Source organism: Anoplopoma fimbria, chromosome 21 (genome assembly GCF_027596085.1).
Source record: "Anoplopoma fimbria isolate UVic2021 breed Golden Eagle Sablefish chromosome 21, Afim_UVic_2022, whole genome shotgun sequence".
In the NCBI taxonomy this organism is placed as follows: Eukaryota; Metazoa; Chordata; class Actinopteri; order Perciformes; family Anoplopomatidae; genus Anoplopoma; species Anoplopoma fimbria.
In genome coordinates this window covers 10,092,282-10,099,931 of record NC_072469.1, presented here as the reverse complement: position 1 = coordinate 10,099,931, position 7,650 = coordinate 10,092,282, and positions in this window count along the sequence as shown.

The window sequence follows — 7,650 nt, the reverse complement described above, 5'->3', positions numbered from 1 at the left end:
ATACAGTGGGTACAGAAAGTATTCAGACCCCTTTAAATTTTCATTTTTTTTCTTCGCATTAATGTACATTCAGCAACCCATCTTGACAGAAAAAACCAGAAATGTAGAAATTTTTGCAAATTTATTAAAAAAGAAAAACTGAAATATCACATGGTCATAAGTATTCAGACCCTTTGCTCAGTATTGAGTAGAAGCACCCTTTTGAGCTAGTACAGCCATGAGTCTTCTTGGGAATGATGCAACAAGTTTCTCACACCTGGATTTGGGGATCCTCTGCCATTCTTCCTTGCAGATCCTCTCCAGTTCTGTCAGGTTGGATGGTGAACGTTGGTGGACAGCCATTTTCAGGTCTCTCCAGAGATGCTCAATTGGGTTTAGGTCAGGGCTCTGGCTGGGCCAGTCAAGAATGGTCACAGACTTGTTCCAAAGCCACTCCTTTGTTATTTTAGCTGTGTGCTTCGGGTCATTGTCTTGTTGGAAGGTGAACCTTCGGCCCAGTCTGAGGTCCTGCGCACTCTGGAGGAGGTTTTCTTCCAGGATATCTCTGTACTTGGCCGCATTCATCTTTCCTTCAATTGCAACCAGTCGTCCTGTCCCTGCAGCTGAAAAACACCCCCATAGCATGATGCTGCCACCACCGTGTTTCACTGTTGGGATTGTATTGGGTAGGTGATGAGCAGTGCCTGGTTTTCTCCACACATACCGCTTAGAATTAACGCCAAAAGTTCAATCTTGGTCTCATCAGACCAGAGAATCTTATTTCTCATAGTTTGGGAGTCCTCCATGTGTTTTTTGGCAAACTCTATGCAGGCTTTCATATGTCTTGCACTGAGGAGAGGCTTCCGTCGGGCCACTCTGCCATAAAGCCCCGACTGGTGGAGGGCTGCAGTGATAGTTGACTTCTCCCACGATTGCTCAGTTTGGCTGGACGGCCAGGTCTAGGAAGAGTTCTGGTCATCCCATACTTCTTCCATTTAAGGATTATGGAGGCCACTGTGCTCTTAGGAACCTTGAGTGCTGCAGAAATTATTTTGTAACCTTGGCCAGATCTGTGCCTTGCCACAATTCTGTCTCTGAGCTCCTTGGGCAGTTCCTTCGACCTCATGATTCTCATTTGTTCTGACATGCACTGTGAGCTGTAAGGTCTTATATAGACAGGTGTGTGCCTTTCCTAATCAAGTCCAATCAGTTTAATTAAACACAGCTGGACTCCAATGAAGGAGTAGAACCATCTCAAGGAGGATCAGAAGAAATGGACAGCATGTGAGTTAAATAGTGTCACAGCAAAGGGTCTGAATACTTATGACCATGTGATATTTCAGTTTTTCTTTTTTAATAAATTTGCAAAAATTTCTACATTTCTGTTTTTTTCTGTCAAGATGGGTTGCTGAGTGTACATTAATGCGAAAAAAAATGAACTTTTTCGATTTTAGCAAATGGCTGCAATGAAACAAAGAGTGAAAACTTTAAAGGGGTCTGAATACTTTCCGTACCCACTGTATATATTTATTGTCTGTGTCTGTGTAGTTGAGCTGCTGCAACACTTGAATTTCCCCCATGGGGATCAATAAAGGAATATATTATTAATATATATATATTTTTTGTTTTTGTTTATATATATATGTATATATAAACTAAACTATAAAATATGTAACGTGTAGGTATAGTGGACAATTAATGTTACAGGGTTGTTATGTAACGGAGTAGAATACACTTGGTTAAACTATGGCGAAAGTGGTGCAACAGCTCCGTACACTGGCACAGCTGTAGAATGTATGCTGGTTGCCATGGAAACTACACCTAGTCGTAAGGAATGCATGTAATGTTATCCCAGGCAAATGCTGATTTGCTGAACATTCCACTGTCACATTGTGTTACAGGAGGGTACTGTGCAGTAGAGGAAACCTGTTAACCATTTCATCATCTGTGGTGTGTAGAGGCAACAGTAGTGTAGATCTACACCTCATCACTCACAGTTTTGACCCATCATATTAGACCAAAAACCTGTTGATTTGAAGTTTGCTCTTCATACAGACCCTTGTCCATCTTTCTGGACAGCTTCTGTATCAGGTATCAGGTGGACGGTGGAGCTAAGCTTAACCTGTGAACTCAATTAAAGTGTTTTTGACTTCTACCTTTGTCGTTGTTTGTTGATGTTTTTGAAATTTATGTACTTTTCTGGGTCAACTGTATTTCATGCAGTTTTGTTGAGTATTATTTCAAAATGAGCTACATGCAAGAGAATGGGAATTTGGTAGACGTATGGGGATTCCAATGGAGTTGCAGTTTGGCAGTCATGTTCATTTCAATTAATTTCTAATATCATAATCACAAATTTGTCTCAGAGGGCTTTACAATCTTTTACACCATACAACATCTTCTAACTACAAACTTCCACAAAAATGGAATAACCCCCATGAGAGCCGCTGATGACAGATCCCTCTCCTAGGATCGACAGTAGTGCAATAGAATTTGTACAGAATGAAAAACAGAGTAAATTTACAACACAGTCAATCCATGTATGTATTTTTTAAAAAGCAGAAATAATAATAGAAACAATTTTACTGCTAATAATTACAGCAGCAGTGGATACAATAAAATTATAATAATAATAAAAGCAGTAATAGTAAAAATAGTAATAGAAATGTGACTAATAATATTAATAATAACAATAGTAGCAGTGGGTGTCAGCCGGGTCAGGGCAGTACCTGATACATGCCTTCCTATATTAAACAACCAACTTGAGAAGTTTGGCTTTTACTTTGGGTATACAGTGGGGGAAATAATTATTTGATCTCTTGCCGATTTTGTAAGTTTGCCTACTGACAAAGAAATGAACGGTCTATAATTGTTATGGTAGGTTTATTTTAACAGTGAGAGACAGAATATAAAAAAAATAATCCAGAAAATCACATCATATAAAAGTTATAAATTGATTTGCATTTGATTAAGTGAAATAAGTATTTGAGCCCCTACCAACCAACAAGAATTCTGGCTCCCACAGACCGGTTAGATTAGTCCTCTCACTTTAAGAAAGTACTCCGAATCTCAACTTGTTACCTGTATGAAAGACATCTGTCTCAATTCATTACCTGTATAAAAGACACCTGTCCACAGAATCAATCAATCAGATTCCAACCTCTCCACCATGGGCAAGACCAAAGAGCTGTCTGAGGACGTCAGGGAAAAGATTGTAGACCTGCACAAGGCTGGAATGGGCTATAAGACCATCGGAAAGCAGCTTGGTGAGAAGGCGACAACTGTTGGTGCGATTATTCGGAAATGGAAGAAACACAAAATGACCATCAATCGCCCTCGGCCTGGGGCTCCACGCAAGATCTCGCCTCGTGGGGTATCAATGATCATGAGAAAGGTGAGGGATCAGCCCAGAACTACACGGGAGGAACTTGTAAATAATCTCAAGGCAGCTGGGACCACAGTCACCAAGAAAACCATTGGTAACACACTACGTCGTAATGGATTAAAATCCTGCAGCGCCCGCAAGGTCCCCCTGCTCAAGAAGGCACATGTACAGGCCCGTCTGAAGTTTGCCAATGAACACATGAATGATTCAGAGAAGGCTTGGGAGTAGGTAATGTGGTCAGATGAGACCAAAATCGAGCTATTTGGCATCAACTCGACTCGCCGTGTTTGGAGGAAGAGAAATGTTGATTATAACCCCAAGAACACCATCCCCACCGTCAAGCATGGAGGTGGAAACATTATGCTTTGGGGGTGTTTCTCTGCTAAGGGGACAGGACGACTTCACCGCATCGAGGGGAGGATGGACGGGGCCATGTACCGTGAAATCTTGGGCGACAACCTCCTTCCCTCAGCCAGGACACTGAACATGGGTCGTGGATGGGTCTTCCAGCACGACAATGACCCAAAACATACGGCCAAGGCAACAAAGGAGTGGCTCAAGAACAAGCACATTAAGGTCATGGAGTGGCCTAGCCAGTCTCCGGACCTTAATCCCATAGAAAATCTGTGGAAGGAGCTGAAGCTTAGAGTAGCTAAGCGACAGCCTCGAAACCTTCAGGATTTGGAGAAGATCTGCAAAGAGGAGTGGACCAAAATCCCTCCTGAGATGTGCGCAAACCTGGTGACCAACTACAAGAAGCGTCTGACCTCTATGCTTGCCAACAACGGTTTCTCCACCAAGTACTGAGTCATGTTTTGTTAGGGGATCAAATACTTATTTCACTCGATCAAATGCAAATCAATTTATAACTTTTATATGATGTGATTTTCTGGATTTATTTTTTTATATTCTGTCTCTCAATGTTAAAATAAACCTACCATAACAATTATAGATCGTTCATTTCTTTGTCAGTGGGCAAACTTACAAAATCGGCAAGGGATCAAATAATTATTTCCCCCACTGTATATTGAATTAGGTGAAAACAGAGATTTTAAAACTAAATAACAATCCATCCAAAATTATATGTCAAACACTTGAATGAAAATAATGACATATCTCGGATTTACTCTAACAAAAAGTATTGATAATCTATATAAAGCTAACTATATGTGTATATTGTGGATCAGGAGGAGCTGTTCATCCACTGGATCTCAGTTCCCGGATAGACACTATAAAAATGAGCATACTTCCAAGACTCCTCTTTTTTTTCAGTCACTACCAATTGAGTACCATTAAAAAACAATTAGATAAGATAAGATAAGAGATAAGATAAGATAATCCTTTATTAGTCCCGCAGCGGGGAAATTTGCAGGCTTACAGCAGCATAGAGTTAAAGTGCACACAAGAGACATAGTAAAGAAAGACAAGATAAAAATAAAAAAATGAAAAATAAAAATAAAAAAACCCCAAGTATTATAAATAAGCAATAAAAACTGTAGAAAAACACAATAACTGAAATATAATATTATATTATATATATTAGACAGAAAAAAACCCTATTTTAACTATTATTGCACAGTGTTTTTATTGTCATGTGTCATGTGGTCTGCTGGGAGCAGAGCTGGTTGTGCAGCCTGACAGCAGCAGGAAGGAAGGACCTGCGGTACCTCTCCTTCACACACCGGGGGTGAAGCAGTCGGTGGCTGAAGGAGCTGCACAGAGCTGCCAGGGTGTCCTGCATGGGGTGAGAGGTGTTGTTCATCAGGGATGACAGCTTGGCCATCATCCTCCTGTCTCCCACCACCTCCACCGTATCCAGTGGACACCCCAGCTCCCCAGCCAAATTCAGAGCCAAATTCAGAGCATAGAGTAAAGTTATATCGGGTTTATATGGAATAGTCAAAGGCCAAGAGTCAAATGTGAAACATTACAGATTGGAAAACATAAAGGGGAGGGCATGTCATTACTAAACCTTAGGGAATACTTCCATGCAGCACAAATTAGATCAGTAATTTATTTGTGTACCAATGACTTCGAAGCAAAATGGGCAAAATCTGGAATAATACTCAGGTGAAAGAGAAACTCAAAGCGTAATTGAGAGACAGAAATATATAGCAAAAGCAAAATTTACTTGCAAAGGTGGATGCTGTCACACGATCAACGCTAGAGATGTGGTTTTAATTAGTACCAAAGTACAGATAAAAAGAGCTCAAGCAGACATTTTATCCCTGATATTCTCGATCAGAGGTTCAAACAGTGGATTCCATATGGAATAACAGCAATATCAACAGTAATTAAAGATGGTAGTGCTAAAGACATTTGCAAATAAGTGACTTTTTTCGACAGGAAAATAAAACTAACCCAAGTTAACTTGTATAGAAATGGAAAGATTTGAAACATAAATGGAGTTTATACTTCAACGAAATGTAAAAAGTACCTACATTATATCAACATCTGATAGAAAAATGAGGAAACACAACATTTATGTAAAACTGAAATAGAAAAAAACAACTGGGTGTGAATATTACAGATGATGAACGGTTGTATATTCAGAGAACACAACAGTCCTCAACATCCTTGCATACTTGGAGAGAACATTGTGAAAATAATTTGATTCTTTATTACTTACAAGCAAATATCAGTCTATTATTCAACCATGTTGGAGGTAATGTGGGGCAGTAGATGTAGACCATTCCCATGTATTTTGGTTATGTCCTGAAATTGTACAGTTCTTGGGAAATTTTCAACTGGTTATAGTCAACATTTTTGGGTTATGATATACCTGAGTCATGTACAGTATGTTACTCTACTTTTGTAATATGACAGGAGATATTGTGTTAAGAGAAGACAGGTGTCCGCGGAAATTTTGCAAGCAGCTTGTAAGAAGGCTATTACGAAGAGATGGTACAAGGCAGAACCACCATCACAAGATGGATGGCTAATAATTTTGAATGAAATATATGATATGGAACTGTTAACTAAAAGGATAAGAGCTCAAGAAGTGCGATGTCGTGAGAAGTAGGAGAAATGGACGAGACAATATAAGACCCATAGCATTCCAGATTATTTTTGTGTCTTTGTTTTTCCCTTTTTGTATATATGTTCTGTCTATGATGAAAAGGCAATAAAAATAAAGGGTTAAACATTTTTTATTGATAAGGAACTGAATCGATAAGAAGTGGTCCTGCTACTGAAGTTCTGCTAAGTACCTTCAATTCACTAGCAAGGACCAAACCATCAAATAGAAGTGTGTAACAGATTTATTAAAGGTAAATGTGATTTATATAGGCTTGAACTTCGTGTAGCACGTCTGCTTAGCCGAATGAGTTGTGGTGAGCTTCGATAGGTAATCCCGTGTAGTACCCAGGCCCGAGGAACCCCAAAAACCCCATGTTACTTGAGACAAAATTGACCAGAGTTGAGATCTTTAGGATAAAGGTAAATGTGGTGGAGTTAGCTATTTGTCCAAGCTCTAGAAAGTGGACAGCATTAATCGAAGGTATGAGGCGGAAAACGTAGCTTCTAAGGTTCAAGCAATGTGAGGATTGTTGCATCCGATAGCTGCTAGGATTTTTGGCAGGCTCTTTGCGCAGAAGACCTGTGAGAGTGATGTTATGGATTAGGTTAGATAGGATAGCCGGATGCCTGGCCCGGGTTACCGCATGAGAGTTTAGAGAAGAAACCTATTCCACCGAGATAAATTTGAGTTTTTTATTGCAATCACGGAATAGGCCAAGGTAACGAAAACAGGTCGTGGGACAAGCTTGAATGATGAGACGGTCATGATGTACTGGAAGTATTGGAAACTCTTCCGAGCTGACCATTGGAACGAAAAGGTCGAGTGATCTATTGATCAGTGTTCAGCGAAATTGGGGCAGGATCTACGATTTTAATTATCGGAGTTTGGATGTCCTTTTGACTATGTTTATAGTGCAACGTAGTATAGCCACGGCACGGATTGAACGAGTGAGGACCTATTGGACTAGAGTCGAGTCGAAATGTGGAAGCTATGAAGACATGTTGTCAACAGGCCCTATTATGCTATTTTTCGGCTGCAAATCTTTATCTCAAGTTACAGTTACAACATGTTTACATGAGTTGATGTCATAATCTGTCTTGTTTTTCTCATCCTGGCTGTCCTGTAGCACCTTTCTCACTCTCTCTCTGAAATGCTCCGTTGTAGTACTTGCTCCTCCCTCCAAAAAAAAGTCTGCCCTGATTGGTGAGCTAGCCCGCCTCTTTTGTGATTGGTCAACATTTTACGTTTAAAAAAACTCTTCCCCTGG